This window comes from Protopterus annectens, chromosome 2.part0 (genome assembly GCF_019279795.1).
Source record: "Protopterus annectens isolate FY-2018-M chromosome 2.part0, PAN1.0, whole genome shotgun sequence".
Taxonomy (NCBI): Eukaryota; Metazoa; Chordata; order Ceratodontiformes; family Protopteridae; genus Protopterus; species Protopterus annectens.
In genome coordinates, this window is record NC_056728.1 from 1,131,786,520 (window position 1) to 1,131,810,094 (window position 23,575).

General features: G+C 40.0%; 1 protein-coding gene across 1 annotated transcript in view; it reads left to right on the top strand.

The window, feature by feature from the left end:
- FOCAD (focadhesin) overlaps nucleotides 1-23,575 on the top strand; it is a 2,336,882-nt gene that overhangs the window by 762,960 nt on the left and 1,550,347 nt on the right. The window lies entirely within an intron of this gene.

Sequence of the window (23,575 nt, forward strand, 5' to 3'; positions counted from 1 at the left end):
AGTCTCCATACTAATCAACAGGTGTATCCAAGAATCCCATGTCCCTTCTACATGGAAACACGCATTCATCATTTCCCCCCACAAAGGTGGCAAAAACTATGACACCACCAATTTCTGGCCCATCGCTATCCTCTCCCCACTATCAAAAATCTTGGAGAAATGTGTACATACACAACTGATGTCTTATCTAACACACAATAACCTCCTTACCCCCACGCAACATGGTTTCTGCCTGGCCACAGCGCAATCACCGCCCTTCTGTCCTTCCTGGAATGCATCAACCATGCCCGTGACTCAGGCAAATTAGTATCTACCCTATTCCTTGACCTATCCAAAGTTTTGACAACATCTCCCACCCCATTCTCCTATCTCAGTTATCCTATCTCAACCTATCTCCCTCTTCCTTAGCCTGGTTCTCCAGCTACCTCTCCAATAGACATCAAGCTGTAAAATGGAAATCTTCTATCTCTGCCTTCCTACCCACCCCCACCGGTGTCCCCCAGCGATCTGTTCTTGGTACCCTACTCTGTAACATATTCATCAACAACTACCACAACTGCATCCCAAACAGCTCTCTAATTCAGTATGCAGATGATTCTGCAATCATCTGCACTGTTGACTCCACCTCCAACCTACAGTTAAAAACAGTCAGCTTTTACTAAAACAGAAACCTGGATGCACAACCACCACCTTGCCCTAAATGCATCCAAAACTAAACTAATGATCTTTACCTTCTCTAGAGCCACCACCATTGACAAAGCCTCCTTCACCATACTAAGTCAGGATAACACCCCCATTGAAACTGTATCACAAAGTTGTTTGGTGTCATCATTGATGAGCACACAAAATTCGACATCCATATTCAAACTGCCATAAAAAAAGACATCAAAAACTAGGTCTCCTGTACCGACACAATCACTTCCTCACCCCCTCCACCAGAAAAGCCCTAGCCTCCTCCTACCTTCTCCCCTCGCTCTTATTTGGCGCTCCTCCTGCTCACCAACATTCAACTTGGACTACAGTCCAAACTAGAATCCTGCTACAATAAAATAAGCAAATTCTCCACACACTCCAAAACTTCTTCCCATCACTGCCTCTCCCTCAAATCCCTACAGTGGCTAGTGCTACCTTAATTTCCTAAAACTCACCACAGCCCACAAATTTATCTTCAGGCCATCCAGCTGCCTTTCTCTCTTCACCACCTTAATCCCCTATATTCCAAACCATCCATTACCATCTGAAAACCAAAACGTCCTACAAGTCCACAAACCTTCCCGACCCCCAGGCCACTTTCTGCTTTCATGCTCCTTAGCCAAACTTTGGAACTCACTCCCCTCCCCCCTTCGAACTACTCCACACCTCTCCATCTTCAAATTGCTCCTACACTCCTGCCTGTCCTCTAAATGGACTAGTCCCTGCTCCTTCCCTACTTGAACCCTTTAGCCTCCCCCATTTTGCATTCCCTTTCAACTCCTAAGTCTGGTTATTACCCCATCTGACCTTTCTCCTGTCTTACACAACATTACAACCACTACTAAACTGCATTTCTACCCTCATGTTCTTACCTGCAGGACTGCATTTCTACCCTCATATCATTCTTTGATATTTTACTTTCATGTAAATACTCTTACTCATATCTAGAAATGTCTCACCTTAAGGACTGCATCCTACCCTCATCCCACTACCTATTTAAACTCCCAAGTAAACACTCTTACTGTTGTCTTGAAACTACTCACCTGTGGAATTCCCTGTGTGCTTATACTATTTCCTTGCAAGTTATTTGCTTACCAACACTACTGCCAACCTATACCAACAGCATTCTCTTCTTATGTAATTAACTTACTAACCCCAGCATGGGACAACATTGTATGCCTGAATGTCATCTCTAATACTTCTTTCTGAACTCCCATCATTTCATTGACGCACAATGCCTGCATCTGTACATTCTTACCAAGTTTTACTTCGCTTACAGAATGTATATTTGTGTACTGAATATTTATCTACAATTGCTACATAAAAGATCCAGATGCAACTGCCCTAGAGGAGGTATCAGCTACATCACAGCTACATTTAATAGAATGATGAGCCACCTGGGAAGCAGGGCTCAAAAGGAATATAGCAGAAGTCTTACCCTCAGTGTCTGGCAAAGCAGCCAGAGTGCTACCAGCGTACGAGACAAGAGCCAGGATATATCTAGTTATATGTATCTGGCACTGTATAGCCCTGAAGGATAAGGTAGCAGAGGTATAGGTTTTTTACTGTGCCTGTCTATGCCACAGCTGTCATCAGAAGGCAAAAGCTTAGAAGAAGCCATCAACTTGGAAGATTTTTCAGTGGCTATAGAAATAACAGCAGGATCAGTAGAAGGGCTTTTATATAAAAACTGTTAAGACTTCGGAACCTTATAGAATCTGCCCAGTTTCTTAGGGGCAGGAGGTTGAGAGTCAGGGGCCTAAGAAGCTGCAGTGAAAGTATCCAGGATGGTGGATAGCACTAGATGAACTGCAGAATGGAGTGGAGAATCTAGTTGCAAGAGTTCATAATATCATTTTGATCAGAAACCTGGAAATAGTCCCACTTAGTGTCCCATCACACAAACAGCCATATCCCCAAAAGAAAATTCCTCCATAGGAGGGTCAGGAGAGTGTAAATCATTTCCTTCAGACCCCAATGCAAGGGCAAAGTGGATCTGAGAGGAGTAGGCTAATGACTCCTCACCAGAGTTGAACTCCTCATCAGAGTCCCCTAGGACATCTGGAAGGAGCATAAAACTAAGGAACAGATTATCCCTGGGGGGCTTAAAAGCCATAAGAGCACTGAAAACCTCCTGAGTAAAATCCTGCCATTCATGTTTGGACCCTTAGCCACAGGGGCCACATGTTTAGTGTTGTGCTTCTTTTTCAAAGGAACATCAGCTTTAACAATTCTAGGAGGTTCAGACCCCTGCCTAGTTTCAGTGAGGGTACCAGGCACCTCTTCCTTATCAAATATTTGGGGAATCCCTCTAGGCCCCTATGAAATAATCAGCTGTGGTTTCCCATTCACATCTGCACCAAATGCAGGCACAGTCTCAGCAAACATGCAGGTAGACAGCTCCATGTCTGCCTCCAACTAGGTCATAGCAGAGGGAGTTGAGAGTGGCACCAGGCAGTCCTTGGTTTCTTCATTCAACCTGACCGAGATGTCTGGTGGAGGCTGGACAGCAGCAGGATAGGTTTGTGCCTTTTTAGCTTTCTTTTTAAGTGTCAGCTGAACATCAGTGCAGGTGGATTCAGCCATAGTACCTTCTGCCAAAATGTTCAACCACTGACTCTCCAAGTAAATGGAGAGAGACGACAGACAGACAATTGCAAAGTGTCTTAGGGACAAACACCTAAGAAATTTCACAGAGCATATGGTCCTGAGTAGTACCCAAACAAAAAAGGCACTGCTAGTGATTACCTTTATGACAAATCTGCCTCCCACACTCAAATTTTCCCCTCCTGGATGACATGTAAACTAATGTAATAGTCAAAAAAAAAGAATGGAAGAGAGCACAATGGGACACTTATCTGTAAAAGGCTTGGTAGTGGAACCATCTCTGTGAATGGCTTGCAGAACAAATTCAAACACAGAGTTTGGACTGGCAGCAAAGAAGTTCTGAGGATCAGGTGCTCCTATGTCTCATAATTACCTTATGCCTTGCATGTAGGACATATGTCAGACGTACAGCTCCTGGAAGATGCAAAGATTTTAGTGTGCTGACAGGATATCCCAGGAGTAAAGAATATTTCAACAGAGATAAGGAAGGACACATAATGTAATGAAGCCTTAGAGCACAACCAGGGAACTGAAATCTCTTTGTTCTCTCTTGTCTTTATTTGGAAGAACTTGGAGACACATCTGTAAAAAAGCTTTACCTATGTATATTTATTTCTCTCAGATTAACCGTGGCCATTATGTCTTAGTAAGAGACAGGAGGTCCAGTTACCTGTAGAAGAGATTTTTGTATAAATATTCTAGCCAGTATAACTGGATATTATGTTCTTGTTCATGTACACAAACACATTCATTTGCATATTCAACCTGTAAATGAAGTGTTGGCTTACAGTTTGTTTATATATTTGTTTTTATGCTCTTATGGATTTTTTTTGTTATACTCGTATTATTTACTGCCTGAGAAGAAGGGTTATCATTTTCTACAGTAATTTAAGATGTAGTGGCTCCTTATCATTGCTTATCTAGATCATTTTGACTTACTACCTTTGAACACATTAATATGCAAGATTTCATATTTTGCCTAATTAAGAGAAGCAGGAAAGTAATGGTCTTTGGCTAATTCCTGAGTAGTGCCAGTACTACCATGCCAGGAAGAAAGCGGTGTGAAACTGGAGAATTCTGCCAGCATTCCCTGGGAAGTGTGTGTCTGAAAATAATTTGTGTAAAAGGCAGTTACCATGGGTAAGGGATACTGGAAGATAATGTGGTTCACACACAGGTTGGTGAGTAAGGAGCCCTGGGGTACTAAATCAAACACTCAGCTCTGGAGGTGTCTTGTGTGCAGTCTAATCTTTGAGATACTGAGAGCTCATACCCAGGGCAAGAGTGCACACTCCTGTTCTACTCTTGGGGACAAGGTCACATTGTGCTATTAATGAGTTAGACTTGTGCACACTTTCTTTTACTTTAAGCTGCTGCATACCAGTGATGTAACTGGAAAGAACATCCCTCTGATGCCAACTAGGATCTTTAGGTAGCAGTGTATGTCACTGCTCATCACGTTGGTGCCAGTGACCCCTTTTTGCCACATTTTTGTTGGAATTGGTAGGATTCAAACCGCATCTGTTCTGTCTCACCACAAATATTCCCTGCATTCTAATGGGTTAGTCATATTGCCAAACTCTCTCACTAATGTTTCTTAATTTTTGCAACCTATCGCTTCTAAAGTGCAATAGTAATACGTTTCTGATTCCTCTAGTAAAACTCAGATTACAATACACCAAGGAACCAAAATCCCAAACACAAATATCTGAAACACTAAGTCTGAAATTTCACAATGTAAATGTTTTTCTCTCCTGTATAAGGGGCAAGTCCCCATTAACTAAATTTATATATACCAACTTATTGGTTGCATAAATATGGAGAGTGGAGAAATCTCCGAAAATAAAGAAATCACTGCCAGCATACACTTAGAAATCACATCAACAGTGGTTTCCTATGGAAAATAACAAGTGGCTTTTTGCTCCTTGGCATCCTGTGATTCAAACAGCTGATGTTTGAAAAATCTGCTATCATCCTTCTGTAGATACATCAGTTCAAGGCATTACAGTGTTCTAATAGCCCAACTTTGATTTTCCCCTTTCAGACAGATTTGAAAACAATTTAATCTCAGGAAAGTGACTATCTCAAGCATGTGAAACTCTTTCTGACATATGTGATCACAAAATGCTTGTGCAATTCCTCATGTAATGTATGCAAATAAGGAATTTAACAACCAATCATTGGTGATTCTTTGCCTGAAACAGATTTTAAAATAATCACAGGAGCTACTTCCTCAAACTCTAAAGGAAGTATAAACTAGCAGTCTTGTGCAGTTTGGAATGTGGCTGGTATGCAGACCAATTTTGAGTTTCGTTTCAGATATTCTCTGTTCTAGGACCCCCTGAATGCCTGCTTTCTAGGACCCAGAGTGTCACATGGGTCTAACAATGCAACAACTAAGACCCTAAAACTATATCAAGTATTCCTGTGTACACTATGAGCATGTGATTGTTGGTCATGCATCAAGAGGACAAAGTGAAGTAGCCGTAGGCTGTGGGTTTCTGTTATCCTTGTGCACAGACCCTCACCAAAGTAATTCCTTATGTAGTACTGTTTATCACTGTGATGATATGGGCAAGTGACAGCATAGCCAGCTAGAGTTTTGGAAAGAATGACATTTCCTTTGAATATCAAACTGATTTATACAAGATGCTTGTGTTACAAATGTCATAGAACTGTATGTCATTTGTATATCAAACTGATTTGTACAGATTATTGTGCTGAAAATGTATTTGTGAGGTTTGCTTGTGTTAAAATGTAAACAGTGCAAACTGCTGAAATGAAAATAAATATACTGAATTAAATGTGTATGTTTTAATAGAGGATACTGGGACAGCAATGTTTAACCAGCTAGCATGCTTTAAGAAAAATAAGGGAAATGTAAATGAGTTGTTAAACCATTAAAATGACAACCCTCATTGCCGAACAGGACCGGAGATCATAGGTCTGGGAAAAAGCCTTTGTTCATTAGCTCAGTAGAAAGAGGGGAAGCCCCAGGCACTGCCACAAACATTTAGATGTGTATTGTATCTATCTATGCTAAATTCCTGTCTCAGCTTCAAAGGGGAATACTGTGAGAACTTGGAGCCAGGTGAGCAGATGAGGTCATTGTGCCAGCCCTCTTGGAAATTATATTTTAGATATTACAAAGAGAAATCTGAGAGTACTGAGTATTCTGTTTGGAGGCCTGACTAGAAAGACTGTTTACATATTTCATCTTGCCTTGTGGTAGTAACATAACTTAACTAGGGAACACTAATTCTTTTAGAGTAGTCAGGAATGTTGTAAAGCTTAGTTTAGATATTGTTTTTCTTTATTTGTCTAAGTCTGTCCATCAATGTTCTTTTCAATATTTCCTATGATTTGAACTCTGGTTTACTGTAAATATATATTTAGTATTTCATGTTCTTTTATTATTTATTATTAAATATATCTAAAACTTTAATTGTGGCTGGTCCTTGCAGCCATCTTGGTCAACTACTAGCTTTTGTATTTATTTATTTCAGTTTGACAACCGGGGAAGTCCACTGGGCCAAGAAGAACCCATTTTTAGTCAAGGCCCAGGGAGAAAACCTCCAGTAACAATGAAAATTACAATAAAATTAAAAATATTTAACAGCAATAATTAAAACATGCATATTAAGCAGAGCATGTAAGACATGATGATGGTACAATTAACAAAGTAGGAAGAAAAACACAATTATGAGGAGGTATTCTTGGTTAAGCCTCCAGGCTATTCCTGAATACATCAAGGCCAAATTATTGGATTCTTCCTTAGACAACAAGAATCTCTGTGGCACTGCTACAGTTGAATTATTTATGACCCTTCAGGATAAGGATAAAGTTATGAAGGATTTAAAACAAATCTCTGGCTCTTCTGTTAAGTTTCAGAGAAATTAACTTTCTAAGCCTTTTGTTCATAGGGAGTCTAAACAGCCTTCTAGGGTCAAGAGTGGTTCTAGGAGAGTTTTTCCAGACAGTCAGTCTCAGGGTGTTGAGAGTCAAAAGCCTTTCTTCAGTGACAGATCTTTTATTTGACACAGCTGCTACGACTCCTTAGCCAGATTCCTTTGTCTCTCAAATTGACTCTCTTTTTTCTTGTTTGGCACAGCTAACAATAGATGCTTGGCTACTTTCCATTATCTCACAATGGTTATTTTATGGCTTGGAAGTCCATTCCTCCACTCTCAGGCCTTCCTTCGCATCCTCCTTGTCAGCTCCCACATTTTCCTTAGGTTCTGCAGGTTCTGGTGGTACAGGGAACCATACAATCTGTCCCTTTGTCTTAGCAGGGAACACGTTTTTATTTTTGTATGTTTCTGGTTCCTAGGAAGGAGGGGTCATTGAGGCCCATTCTAGACCTGTCTTTTCTCAACACCTTTCTCAAGGTTCCTTCAATCAGAATGTTGTTTCTTCAGACACTTTTCCCTGTGTTACTGCTCCATGCCTTTCTGGTATCCCTGGATTTGATGGTTGCTTACTTCCACATTCCTATTCAACCTGTCTTTAGGAATTTGTTTTTGTTTTTCTGTTTCTTCCATTCATTATCAGTTGTTTGCTTTGCCTCTTAGTCTTTCTGTAGCTCATACAGTCTTTACCAAATGTCTGGCCCCTGTGGTAGCCTTCTGCAGACTTCAGTGGATTCAGGTATTCCTTTATTTGGAGGACTTTTCTAGTATTGATTCAACCCCCCCCCCCCCCCAGCAGCTTCTGCTTCAGGATCTAGACTTCACTACGCTGCTTCTGGTCAGTGTGGAGTTCACAGTCAATCTCAAAAAGTTTGTGTCTACCCCCACTTAGGACCAAGTAATTTTGGGTTGCAGGATTCACACCACTCAAATGTTACCTTGTCTCCTGTCTCCCATAGTCCTCATTTCAACTGCTTATTTTCCATTGCCTTCTGCTGTCCCAGTTCTTCCTGCTACGGGATTTCTCCAAGCTCTGGGGTACATGACATCCACCATTCCCATTGTTCACTTTGCCAAACATCACATGAAGAGGTTTCAATGGTATCTCAAGACTTTTTGACTCCAGCACTACCACGTTATGGAGTATCTGGCTCTTGTCTTGCCTTGTCTCAAGCTTGAGCTCTGCTGGTGGATTCACCATATTTCCCTGAATCCGCATCTGCCTTTTCAAGTTCCTCTCCCTACTTATGAGCTGTACACGGATGCTTCTGATCACTGAGGGAACCTCCTCCAACAACCTCAAAGTCCTGGATCTTTGGCCCCCATCAACAACTGGCAGACCATATTAACATCATGGAGATGAAGGTTCTACTTCTAGCTTTCCAAGCTTTTTATTCCCTTTGGGTTCCAGATCCTGTAAAGGATTTTATAGACAATACCACAATGATGTGGCGCATGAGCAAGCTAGGGGGGTACAACATCTTACCTTCTTTATAAGCATGCTGTTCACACTTGGGATTTTGTAGTCCACCATTACTTGTTTTTTTAGGCAGTCTACATTCCTCCAGAGCACAAGCTGATGTCAAACTCTTTGATGTTGTCCAGGACAAATCCTCATGTATACTTCATGAGGTGTTTCCGGACATTATACATTACTGGGGTACTCCTTTGGTTGATTTTTGGCCTCCCTCCTGTACAGACAGTCTCCCCAGTTATGTTCATAGTGCCAAGTCCTCTGTCTTGGAAAGTGGACACCATGCCTTTTTCTTGGAAGGGGATGTTTTCTTATGTCGATTTCCCCTGTTCTTCTACAACCAAAGGTCCTGCACAGGATCATGCAGGACACACAAAAAATGTTGCTGGTGACTTTGTTTTGGCCCAGAGAGCACTGGTTCCCTCTTCTATTTCATTTGGCTAAGGGCACTCAACGCAAGTTATGTCAGGATAGCTCTTCTCATACAAGACAAAGTATCTCTTATTCACCCTCACTTGTCCATCCTTCTTTTGCCACTTTGGGTGATATGGCTTTGATTCCTTTTAGACATTGTTTTTCTAAGGATGTGCTTCAGGTTTTGCAGGAGGCCAGAAAACTCACTACTAGAAAAATCATATGTGACTAAATGGAAGAGATTTTCTATTTGATTTCTCAAACACGACCTGCACCTTTTTTCTGTGGGAGTTCAAATGGCCTTTTCTTGTTTGTATGAGTTGCTCAGTTCTGGTTTGGCATATTCATCTGTTAAAGTTCCTTTGTCAATAATTTCTGCTTGTCTGCCTCTGAATCCACCTTTAGCTTCTAATTTTGATGTCAAACAAGTTTTAAAAAGGCATCCTTCATATTTGCCCTCCAAGAAAGCCTATTCCTTCTCCGTGGGACCTTAATTTTGTTCTTGGAAAATTGAGTCTGTCCTCTTTTGAGCCTGCAGTTTCTTCATTACAGCATTGTATTTAGAAGACTGTACCGTTGATGGCTCTTACGTTTGCCAAGTGGGTCTCTAAACCTCAAGCATTCATGGCTCTTCCACCTTTTTTGTTTTTCACAGGGACAGGGTTTCTCTTCTTACCATTTCTTCTTTTATGCCCATAGTGGTTAATGATTTGTCCTTGAATCAGTCCATTCATCTTCCTTCTTTTTTCTTTTCTCCATAGAATTGTAGTGAGAGGGTTCTTCACACCTTGGATTTACATAGCCTGCACAGATATTGCTTGGACGAAACAACACACATCAGAGAATCTGAACAGCTTACTGTTTCCTTTCATGCCAGGAAATTGTTTGGTGGAATCTGATCAAACCATCTCCTCCTGGATTTCTAAGGCTATTTCTTTTTGCCATTCATTTCATGGCAAGCAGCATTCCTCTTCTATTTTGCTCATTCTACCATGGCAGTGGTCTCTTCTTGTGCTTTTTTAATGGTCTGGATATTAGATCCATCTTGAAAGCTGGTACCTTGTCTTCTGTTCACACTTTCACCACACATTACAAATTTGATGTCATTTCAAGGGTCAGGGCGAGTTTTGCCAGGGCCATACTTCATGAGTTTTTGAAAAGCTCTTCTGTGGCTTCCTCCTTCCATACTTTAAAGTAGTTTTTGTACTCTCCCAGGAGTAAAGAATACTGCAATAATGGTAAGAAAGGACATATTACAGTTGTGTAAGATCTTGTCATAACAGTAGATGTCCTATTTCTCATTGTTGCAGTATTCTATCCCTCCCTCCCTTCTAGCCCCTGTTAACATTCTGTTTTCCTTCTGGTCGAGGGGGTTCTCTTTTATCCTCCTCTTCTTCTTCCCTTCCAGGATGTAAGTATTATTGCTTTCCTCTAGGTTGTTCTAGTTCTTCTGAGGTGCTTCAGTTCTGAGGATTAGGTAGTCGTATGTCACAAATGTACCTTATACCTTGCTTGTAAGACATGCATCTGATGTACGGTGCCCAGAAAATGTAAAGGCTTAAGTATGTTGGCCGTATGTTCGGCTATCCTCTGTAGGAAAAATATCTCAGGAGTAAAGAATACTGCAACAATGAGAAGTAGGACATTTACTATTATGGTAAGATATTACACAGCTGTACTTTCCTGTAGATTAAGGAAGCAATACCTCAGGTTTTCCTTAGTAGTTTTGTTTTTCCAGAGTAAAAATAACTGAAGTAGTTTTGCCACCTGTAAAGGACAAATGCTTAACTATATCAGCCTGGAGACTAAAGAGCACCAGTGTACATGATCTTAGCATACATCTCTTAGCTGTCTGCATTTTAATGTCTTTCTTTCCACCATCTTAACCAGTCTTATTTGATTTGATTTTATGATCTGCTAGCACAAGAGACACAAGCACTTAAGAAAATTACACTTTTATTCTCTCTACATGTCATTTTTTTCAAATTTACAAAGAGAAAAGGTCACACTTTCCCAAGGCATTGGAGACCACCATTCCACAGACCAAATGTGTTAATAGTAGGAAATAAGAAAGACAAAATAAAAAATATGTAACATAACTCTGTTTTCCCTAGTCTAGCATCAGTCTTGGCACAAGAATAGGCAAAAACATAAAGTTTGAGGACGTGAGATAAAATTCTTACTTTTTTAAATGTGTAACAGAGGACCGATGTTTAGTACAGACATTGCTTATATTATAGTTATACAAGTTTTCCTTGTTATTGCTTTGTTTAGCAACTTCCATTATATTTTTTTTCATTTTTTTTTCAAATGGGCTGAACTTAACAAGCAGCAAGGAATAGATAAAAGAAGGTGAGGAATAAAACAAGTACAGTGTTATAATTGTCATTTAATAGTCTTAGAACTTGAAAGACCAGTCCATCTTACCCTTTAAATTCCTGCAAGTGCTACTTGTATGTGAGCCATAAAGTGAACATAATGGGAGAGGGATAAAAATATACAGTTCTGCAATTGGCTAATACCCTAAAATTGATCAAAAGCAGGAACTCTGTTTACTTACAAGAGTTTGTCCCCTGTAAATGTTACCTTATGTGCATGATACAATGCCTTTGTGTGAATTATTTTTCAGACTTTATGAACAGGTAATTAGTGTCCGCACTCCTTTTTCAGGTCAGGTGCAAATGACAGAAAAATCACAGCAGGCAATATTTTAATAAAAGTCATATCTATATCTTTTCTTCACTTTCTTGCTCAAACCTGTACATATATATTTGTTTAGCTGACATTGCTTGTTGCCATCCTTCTCTGTAGGCTGCTTCAGCATCCATGCAGCTAATCAAACACATGCAGTCTTGGATCTTGTCAGGGCTTTATTGTTCTACATTGCAGGGCCAAACAAATGATCATCTTTACTAGAAAAATTGATAAAATGTGGTATTTTGACATTAAATTAACTTTATACCAGACTGATATAAATAGAAGAAATCAATGAAGAAAATTCCAGCATGTCTTCCAGTTTACTTATGGAGTGCCATGATACGTTTAGCCTGGTGGCAAGTCTTTTTAAATGCTTATTCTCCACCAGGGCTTAATGATGCAATATCCATTTCTAGTAGGCTTAAATTAAAAGTCTTTGATAGATGAAAGTAAGCAATTATTTATTAAATGTATATAAGGTTTTAGTGTATATATATATATATATATATATATATATATATATATATATATATATATATTAATGTATTTTTTCTGAAATAATTATGTATTTTTTAGAAAGTTTTTTATTCATTATATATTTAACTTGTTCTTATATGTTGCTGTCTTCTATACACTTTCAATATGACTGAATGGAATGTATTTACTTGTTTCCTAGTCTATTAGAGAAGTTTTCTTTCTTCTTAGGGCTGTCTGTTTAAAACAATTAATCGTTTAATACATTTAATTGATTGCAGTGTGTTCTTTTAAATTGATTAATTGATTTAATTTTGGTGGGTATATAACTTCAATGTTGTATGGTTTACTTTGTTTTTGCTCACCAGACGAAAGCGCTTACTTGTGGTGAATAAAGATTCGTTTTGTTGCTTTGAGTGTTGCTTTTTGGACTGTTTGGTTGGTCGTATTATTTGTTTTTCCTATGATAAATTTAGCGGTTAATTCATGGTTACTTTGAATCATGGGTAGTGTCTGCACATGAATGTTAGCTTATGTGATGACCAGTCTTCTTCCAGCACCTGTGTGCTGGAGCTGTCTGGTATGCATATTGTAAAACAGTGGGTATGGCACACTCTTCCTCCACCTGATGCCTGGAACAGAGAAACTACCAAAAAGGTTTAAGGCTGGAGTTCATAGGTTTATAGGTATATACTAAGCTAATGACCACTAAGGCCTTTATAAACCTAGCCATGCACCCCTAATGTATCCCACAATTTTTGTGCCATAGAGATTATTTTAAGGCTTATGTGTAAGCTAGGGCGTGATTTACAGGCTGCTTTGTCCATTAGAGACATACGTGCTAGACCAGGGGTGAATTTCCTGTTTCCCAGCCACTGGTCCAAGTAAAGCTTGAATAGGATTTGGAAAAAACTTCTTGCTTTGCCTGTTCCAAAGAAGGGAAATTCTCTGAGATACATGTGTGTCCCTTCAACTTGCCCTATTTATGTTGTAAGCAAAGTTTAAGTTTGTAGATTGAGTAGTTCTGATGATAATGGTTTTGCAGATGTGCAAAAGGTCCATCAGAGCAGGATTTAAAGATGCTTTGTCTGCCAGGCATAGATCACATCTCAACAGTCTATCGGATACAAGAGTATAGGTAAAGGGTGTTGGGGAGATCTGCATGCAACGTGTTAATGCCCTGTATTTTTTTCTGAGGAGTCTGTGTATGTGCCTGGTAAGGTACATACTAAAGGTGGCATTATACTCAATGATAGGTCTGATGAGAAGTGTATTCAGAGGCATGATGACCTTCTTTGACCTAGATGCTATGCCCATGCTTATAGATTAAGCAGCACAGAATGATTTCCTTACTATTGTAGACACATGTTGGTTGAAAGCCAGGTTACTATCTACATATGTCCCAAAATCCCTGGCTACTGAGTCTGCTGTTAGGGGTCTTTTACTAATAAGGTAGTTTCCAATGGTAGTCGACTTCCCAAAGGGTACTGTTATGCATTTATTGGTCTTTCTTGTAGGATGTTAGTGTTTTGGGAGGATTCTATGACTTCCTAGTTTGCAGTCATCTGCAAACTTGGTCTGCCAGAGGCCCTTGGCATTGGCCTTGACTTTTGAGAAGTAAATGCCAAAAAGAGTGGATCCAGCAAAGAGGGACTTCCTTAGTGACTGGCCTGTTTGTGGAGGTATACTCCCCTATCCCAACTTCCTGCATCCTATCTGAGAGCCAGCTGGCTGTCCAATGCATAATATAAGGGTTTATACCCAATTACATAAGTTTGTTCTCAACTTCCAAGTGGCATGTTGTATCAGATGCCTTAAGGTTAGGTTAAGCAGTATGCACCCTTTTACCCTCATCCATTGCCTTAGTGATCTTTTTAACAAAGTCTACCAGGTTGAGTAGGCATGATCTGCCCTTGAAGCCAGAGTGGGTTGGATCCATTTTCTGAAGGTTTCCATTGTCATTGTTAATCATTTCCATGATCATTCTTTCCATGGATTTGTATATGAGACTAGTCAGACTTATGGTTCTGTAGTTCCCAGGATCCATCGATGGAATACCCTAGTGCAGACGGATAATAGTTGCAGTCATCCATTTACATGGTAGAAAGCCTGCGTGGAGGCTGTGGTTAAATAGTGACTCCAGTGGTTTCAGGCAATTCAGGAAACCTCATAGGATACTATCAGGGCCCATTAATGTGGCATTCTTAATCGTAGAGCATCTAGGTCCTGCCCTCTAGTGATAGGGGGTTTAAGCTTGATGTTATTACCTGGGGGCAGCTGGGGGAGAGACTAAGATAAAATTAGAGCTGAATTTGTTAGCCAGCAGAGTAGCTGCATATTCCACCTCCCTGTATGTGGCTCTATTTACAATCAGTTTTGTACACTGGTATGTACCGCTTTTGAGATTTTTGACATAACTAAAGAAAACCTTGTGGTTGTGTTTAGCCTGGGCATATAGACTGTCTGGTCCTCTTGGTTTATTTAGCTCAATGAGAGAGTTTTTCTCCTGCCGAACATTGCACTTTCTAAATTTAGCTATGTCTTTTTTCTTTTGTTGTATAACAAGTTTGTTTGGATTCCGCCATGATTGGTTGTTTTTTGAGTTTGTTCTAGACTTATTTTTGGTAGGCACCAGATGTCTCAATGCGTGTTTTAACATGATTGTACAGAGTTTCTGTGAACAATTCCTCACAGGTAGCTGTATTCTTTGGATATGGATGGGATTGAAATTTTGTCAGGTTACCACTTAATATTATGAAATTTACCTTAGAATAGTTACTTGTGACTACCAGGACCAGAGTGCTTTAACACTTAGTTGGGCATATAGACTGTCTGGTCCAGGATGTTTCTGTTTGCAAAGTCCAGGAATCTCTCGGCCTTCAAGTTTGGGGTCATGTAGGATTCCCAGTTTATAGATGGGTAGTTAATGTTGCCTATGAATATGGTGCTGTCTTGAACAGTGAGTGTCTCCAGTAGGTCTGTGGATGAACTGTGGGTTTCATAGGTCATAGAGGGTGGCCTATAGCTTGCAAGGATATGGTATGGGAATTTATCTGTGGTAATCTGGATGTGGAAAAGCTCAAGCACATCATCCTGTTTCACTGCTCTTGAGGTATGTTTGTTTTTGATGTTGATCGAGACACCTCCACCTTGAGTCTGTGCCTGTGCAGTAGCTTTTGTAAATGTGTGGAATGCATTGTAGCCCTGCACTGCTGAGTTGCTTCCCACGTCTTTCAGCCATGTCTCGGTAACTGCAGAGATGTCTGCATTCTCCAAGGTGAGAAGTGCTTGGAGGGAGTAGAGTTTTTTTGCTTAGGCTTCTGGCATTGAGCAGTAACACCTTTGGATTCCCTTAGGTTAGTTTTGCTGTGTTACAAGGTATGTCAGTTTGGCATTGTTAAAAAGGCACTTTTGGGTAGGACAATGTTTTGGCCAATATCTGAAAGCCTAGCAGGAATAGGTGCAGACCTTACTTGGCAAAGGAATATGGTTTACTGACCACATCCTCCCATACTTGACAAATATTGTACCCCTTTGAAACACACCAGAAATTACGCCAGTTATTAGTCAGTCATCTTCTGTTTGTTTTGTAGCATCATCCTTGGTGAAGTAGAATGCTGCTCAGTACAAGGCACTTATCAGCCTGAGATGCACAGTCCAAGAACTCCATAATGTGTGCCTTCATATAGTCCAGGGAGATATGTCTCACTCAAATGGACTGTGACTGAGTCATACTAGTACTTGTGGTTCATTCACCTGTGTGTCTTAATTGATCTTGGTCACTGATAAGCAACTGACTGTGATTTTTTGCTTGTTCAGTCTGGTGAGTGGCGCTTCTGTATGTCTTGCAGTGGAGTTTCCAATGACTAGAATATTGAGTAATGTGTTGGTTTGCCTTATGGACTTTGTAGTTGAGGCTCCATGGGATGTAGCTATGTTTGCAGTGTTTGGTGTTGTTTTGGTAGAGTGCTTTTTGATTTGCTGAAAATAACTGTTGCACGTTAAATGACTGGCAGGTCTTTGAGGGTTTGAGATGATTGCTTTTAAGTGCCTCAGTGAATTTTGGTGTATGCCATTGTGTGATTACAGAGTGTGGTGTGTTATTGAAAACCTGATTGTTGAGTACTTATCTGTGACAGCCTCACATCCAGAGACATTGAGTAGTTACATCTCTTGCATATTGTACCAGTCTTTTTTAAGGCTTTGGTGGTATCAGTGAACATGAGACAGTTGCTACATTGTCTGAGGGTGCCCATATCCACCAGACTGGTGACCAAGAAATTAGGAAGTGAATATACATGTTGTCAGGTCTTTTTTTAATTTCTCCATATCTTTTGGGTTTGTAATACCATGACGGGAATGGACCTCGTTCCTAAGTCAAAGCATGATTAGAGTTCATGAAATTAGTGTTTCGATCTTTGAGGTCAGCCAGAAGTGCTCTTCACAGCACCTGCAATGTGCCCAGTAATGACTCCTCCTGTAATTCGTACAGGGTTACATGTATTAATCTTCTTTTTTCTTTTGGCTTTTCCCGGTTAGGGGTCGCCACAGCGGATCACCTTTCCGCTCATGATTGGTAGTGGAGTTTTACAGTGTCGAGTTGCCAGCCTGGCGCCCAACCTTCCACAGAAGGTACACACACACACACACACACACACACACACACACGCACTCACACGCACTCACGCCTAGGACTAATTTAGTATCGCCAATCCACCTACAGCATGTCTTTGGGATGTGGGAAGAAACCGGAGCACACCTGTAGGATACTCACGCGACCACAGGGACGACATGCAGACTCTGCACAGATGGCACCCCAGCCAAGAATCAAACCAGATAACTTCTTGCTGTGAGCATATGTAAATACAATCGTAGATTCTTTTTATAAGACCTGTTGCTACTACTACTATTGGAACTGTCTGGATATCTTTCTTCCACATTGCTTTTATTTCTGCCTGCAAATCCTGATATTTTTTGACTTTGTGTCTGTAGACAAGATGCTGTAGTCACTGGATGTAGCAATTTCAGTGATCAGTGCTACTTTTGTCTTTTCATGGACCACTATTTCTGGTTTTCTCGCATCTACATTTTAAACTATTGGTAATGGGTGATCCCATGTGATGTAAAATTCATCATTTTTATGATGCTTTGTGGCTCATGTTTCTAGTGCTACTTCAGTATTATAATGTTTGCACAATCCGCAGTGCAACAGTCTTGCCACATTATTATGCCTTTCAGTGTACAGTCCTTCTGCCATTAGTATGTCACAACCAGCAACAAGGTGTGCAACGGTTTCCAATTCTTTTTTACGAAACCTACATTTTATTTATTTTTATTTATTTATTTTACATTTGTTGACCGGGCTAGTCTAACTGGATATATGTCCTTTTTCAGTAGAGGCCCGGGGAGAAAAGCTCCAGGTTATTATACATAGAACATACATAGTTCATAATAACAGGCTGTATAAGGTTATGATAAACTAAGAAACAATAAGCATGAGTAGCAATTATGAAAAAACAAAATAGTCAAAAATGTTTTTTTTGTAAAGTAAAATATTATGAAGGTGACGAAATATAAAAGAAAGGATAAAGAGAGATAGCTGTGAAGTAAAGATAGGACAGATATCAAAGATAGAACAGGATGAGTAGACGAGTCCATAGTTTTCTAACAGCTTTAAAAGTTGTTTTAAGGAGTGGTGAGAGAAAAATACCTAAGAAGAGAGGAGAGAAAGTTAAGATGAGTGAGTGCTGTACACTGGGTAAGTTCCATGTCTTAATGTATAGTTGTGGAACTCAGGAAAACAAGCTATTGGGGAGTTGGGTAGAGAAAGGGAGAGGGAAGGTGAGATAGGAGATAGATGAGCAGGCTAGTCTGGGTTTCTACAGGGATAGAGCCAATTATTATTGAGGTAGTTGGGTAGAGAAGGGGAGAGAAAAAGAGAGATAGGAGACAGATGAGCAGGCTAGTCTGGGTTTATACATGGGCAGAGCCATTTATTATTAAGGTACAGTTTGATATTTTTCTTGAAGAGAGGAGGAGAAGTCAGGGATGTAATATCAGTGGGTAGAGTGTTCCAGTGTTTCCCAACAGAGTTGGAGAATAAGCAATCTCCAGCAGAGTTATTGGGTATAGTCCTTTTTATCAGTAGTTTATTAGAGGAGCGTAGATGTTTCAGGTTGTAGTACGGGGTAATGAGGCTAGTGAGTATAGGAGTTTTGGTAGGTTGGTACAGGGTTTTGTGGGTTATAATAAGTTGTAGTTTGATCTGATTAGGAAGTTCAAGCCAGCCAAGTTGTTTTAGGTTAGTGCAGTGATGGGTCCTAAAAGGAGATCCGGTTGCAAATCTAGCTATGTTGTTGTAGGATGTAGCTAGTATATTTAGTTTTTTTTTTTGACAGGTTGGTGTAGATGGGACATGCATAGAGTAGAGTAGAGATTAGATGGGTCTTGGCTAGGGTGATTCTTGTAGCTGGGGTAAGAAATGGTTTTATTCTATATAAGGTTCCTATTTTTTTGTTCACAGTTTTTATAGTAGAGTTAATGTGATTTTCAAAATTTAGTTTATTGTCAATTGTAATACCAAGTAGTTTTGTGGAGGTATCTGGAGTGATACTGATATTATTGTTGGAGGTAAGAGAGAACTGTAGGGGGGGTTGGGTTGCGTGTTGGTGAGAAGAGTAGAAGTTTTGTTTTCTTTGGGTTGAGTAATAGGCAGCGTTGGGAGAACCATTGTTCAACTGTGTTAAAGGCTTTTTGTGTAAGGGACTGAAGTTCAGCCTGAGAGGTAGCTGTGCAGATAATAGTGGAGTCCTCTGCATATTGGATACATATAGAGAAAGGGATAGCAGTTTGGAGGTCATTGATGAAGATGGAAAAAAGAAGAGGACCTAAGATTGATCCTTGTGGGACACCTAGGGAAATAGGAAGGTGGTCAGATAGTGAGTTGTTCCAGATTACAGCTTGTTGACGGTTTTCGAGGTAAGATTTAAACCAAGTTATACTATTAGGATCAAGTGAGAGAGACTTGAATATGTAGAAGCATTTTGTGGTTCACCGTGTCAAAGGCTTTGGATAAGTCAATAAATAGAGCAGAAGAAAGGCTGTTTGAATTGCGGTTAGTGTTAATGGTGTTTGTGAAGGAAAGCAGAGCAGTGGTGGTACTGTGGGATGGTGTAAAGCCATGTTGACAGTCAGCAAGTAGGTTGTTATGGATAAGATGGTTTAGGAATTGTTTGTGGATACATTTTTCTAAAATTTTGGCAAGAGGAGGTAATAAGGCAATGGGACGATAGTTGGATAGATCAATAGAGTTACCCCCTTTGTGTAGTGGGATGATGTGGGATACTTTCCAGATATCAGGGACTGTTCCTTCATTGATGGATCTATTTATTAGTATAGAGATAGGGTAAGCAATAGCTTTGGCTCCAATTTGTAGAAACTCGGCAGGGAGTTTGTCTTGAGAGGGTGTGGAGGGTTTTAGTTTTTGAAGTAGTGATGAAATATGTGATGTAGGAATGGGAAGGAAGTGAAATGATGGGGGTATATTTTTAGAGAAGGGATTTAGATTTGAGGTGTTGGGAGATAGGTGACTAGCCAGGTTTTGTATAGTATTTGTGAAGTAGGAATTAAAGGCATTAGCTATTTGTACAGGGTTTTCAGGATTTGTCCTGTGGGTTGGGTGTGATTGATTGGCCTGGGGATAGAAGATTATTAATGGTGGACCAAAACTTTTTAGGTTCCTTATTGGATATTTGTTGAAGATGAAGGTAGTAGTTTTGTTTATCAGAAAGTATAGCTTTTTTTGTTTTGTTCCTACATTCACGAAAGGTTTGATGGTCAGCATGTTTTTTCGAAGTATGCCATTTAGCCCAGAATTTGTTTCTGGTTATGATTAGTTGCTTAGTGTTGTTGCTAAGCCAGGGGGCGGGCTTGGTTTTGGTTCTAATCTTGCGAATAGGTGCATGCTGGTCTAAGATTGATATGAATAAGGAGTTGAAGTATTGTACAGCATCATTGAGAGGTAGAGACTTTAGTGGAGTCCAGTTACAGTGATATAGTTATGAGAGAAAGAGCTCTGAGTTAAATTTTTTTGTGCGAAATGTGCGGAAGGAGGTCGGAAAAATGATGCTGTTTTTTTTTTTCTACTAACATAGGTTAACAGGTGATCGCTTAGATCACCTGGAAGGGTGCCTGCAGAGTAGGTTTGTTGGGGAGTATTAACAAGAATCCAGTCCAAAATGGAGTCTTTATTGTTGTTTTTGTTAATTCTGGTTGGGTTTGAAATAAGTTGAGTAAAGCCATGGAGATTTATATGGGAGGTGGGGTTAGACTGGTTGCAGTGATTCCAATCAATATTTAGGTCTCCGAGTATTATTGTTTCTTGTGGGATATTGGACGCTAGCCAGTTGAGAATGTTCTCAAATGTGTTAATGTTATTTCCTGGGGGGAGATAAGTACAGATACTATAGATGGCTTTACTTTTGTTTACTTGAAGTTTAGAGCATACAAGTTCGGCATTATTGTTTAAGGGGAGGTTCAGGTTAATGGTGTTGATTTGTAGGTGTGTTTTGTAGAGAATAGCTACTCCTCCTCCCTTTTTATATGTGCGGTCTAGTCTAATTATATTATAGCCTGGTGGAGTAATTTCACAATCTTTAATAGTGGGTTTTAGCCAAGTTTCAGATAGGCAGAGGATATCAAATTGGTTGACATCAGGGAGTGCATGTAGTTGTGCAATTGTGTTACAAACACTATGTATATTTAGGTGAGCTATGGTAAGAGGGTTGGTAAATTTGTGGGAAGGTATAGTATTAGGGCAGGCATTGTCTTCAGTAGCTGAGGTCAGGGTGTACTGTTGTCCTGGGTTAGGATGAATATCTCCATCTTAAAAGTATGTTGTGCAGTATTTGATGTTTGGGTTTAAGGTATAAGAGTAAGTGGTAGGCAAGTTTTTTAGTTTTCAGGTTGTAAATGTTGATATGATTTAGTCTGTGATATTTAGCTGGGGAGTATTTGGAGGTGGAGATGGGATTTTGGAATGTGACATAAGAAGAAGAGATAGGGGATGAGGTTTGAGAGGAAGGGAGTATGGAAATGGAGTGTAAAGGTTGTTTGTAGGAGGTTAAAAAATAGGATATAATAAGAGGAGTTGAGAGAAATAGGAGGAAAATTAATAGTCTATGAGAAGGCTTTGATGTTGTATACATAATTAGGCTGTGAAGTAAATAATGGAGTTTGATGAATGGTAGGTAAGATTAAGTTCGGGAAGTATAGTGAGTTGTAATAGGTTAGTGGTGTATGAGAGTGTTGTAATGGAAAGGTAAGGTGTGAAATAGAGGAGGGGTGTATTAAATAGTGAAATTGTGTGATTGGTGTCAGTTGAGTGGGGGTGTGGTTTCTGGGTTATAAATGTAGGAGCAGTGGGGGTGGGTGGGAATTGGGGGTAGGGTAAGGGAGCGGAGTGAGCCCACAGGGCGAACGGAGCGGGTAGAGACAATAGAGCAGAATGTGGAGGAAGACAATCAGCAAAAGTGAGAGAAACACAACAGGTAAGAATGAAGATTGGAGAAGGATTGAACAGTATGCAGAGGTAGAAAGGAAGAGAGGCAGGATGCAAGACTGTTAGTCGCTGTAAGCAGGATGGCTGGGGCAAGGGGAAAAGGTGGAAGATAACTGTAAGAGACAAAGAACAAAGTGACTGGGGTTTTCCACAGGTAGTTTACAGAGGTGGTGTAGGAAAGTAATAGGGGAGAAGCTAAAGTTTTGAAAGTTACAAAGACTAAGTAGGAGATAACAGTTATGGAAAAAAAAAATACTTTACAGGGTTAGGTTATAAAAATTACTTTACAGGGTTAGGTTATAAAGCACCACCTGGTGGCCACACTTGGCGTGGTAATGTTGTTATCTTAGTGGGGATGGGGACGGGAAAGGAATGAGAAAGAGGAAGCAATGCAAGGGTAAGACAGTGGAAGGAAGAAATAAAGGCGGGGGGGGGGGGTTGGCTGCTGGCTAGTCTGCCTGTTTAGTTGGCCTAAAAGTAGTATATGAACTTTAATTTAGAAGACTTAACATACACATAGTTACATTGAGTCAATGTGAATACGTACTTCCAATGCCTTTTACAGCTCACACTTTTTGGGAGATAGTAGGGGTTTTTCAGTGGTGCCCTAGTATTCCGAGGCTTCCAGAAGGGTGTAAGAAGGTAGATTGTTGCTGGGACAAAACTGGTTCACAGTGCTGGTAAAAACATATAGAGAGAGAGAAGGTAAGAGGCTCAAAAGGTGGTAATTAGACCATAGGAAAAATAGTTATACATTCTCAGTTAACATTTCTTAACACCATCGATAGCAATATAGCGTTTTGTCCTAGCTAGCAAGCAAAGTTAGGTTCTGAACACTTAAACAACTTAGGAGTCAGTCGTAACAACCAGCGTACACACAAGCTAGAATACGACACTTGAGAAAACAGTCGCTAAACATTAAACGGAGATTTACAAGTGGAGTAAGTAGCTAGAATACGACCCTTGAGGAAACAGTCACTAAATATTAATCAGGTAAGTAGCTAGAATACAACTCTTGAAAGAACACAGTTGCTAAACAATAAACAGGTGAATAGCTAGAATACAGCATTTGAAGATAAATACAGTCGCTAAGCATGAAACAGTCAATTCAGCAACTGCTAGGCACATTGGGAGGATTGTTTGGATACTTAGGCTTGTAGATGCAAGGTAAAAATTACAAAGTACAGTTACTGCTAGCAGCATTAACAATCAGAGGCATTTAATAACGTAGGCAACAAATTTGAGGCTGGAATCGGAGATTCTCAAAGTATGAGGCTAGAATTCTGACACTTGAAGACAAACAGTCGCTAGCATTAAGCAATAAGTAACGCAAATGCTAGGCACTTCTGGAGGTTATTTTGAAAGTAGGCATGGAGATGAAGAGTAATTGCCGAAATAAAGTCAATACTAGCAGTGGTCACCAGCGCTTGGATGGTGCTATCATTGAGACTATTATAGAGACGGCGATGGTTAGGTTACAATGCAGGCAGTCGGATAAATGTTCAAGAATGCATTTCAGAAGTAAAACAGTACATACAAGCAATAGTAGAATTACTTGCAGAATTACTTGCAATAACAGTGCAGGCAGTCAGATAAATGTTCAAGAGTGCATTTCAGAAGTAAAACAGTACATACAAACAATAGTAGAATTTCTTACAGGACCTAGTAACAGGAGCAGGACGCACAGCAGCCAGGTGAGGGGAAGTCGAAGAAAGATGGCGGCACCAAAGGTTAGGTATACTTATAAGG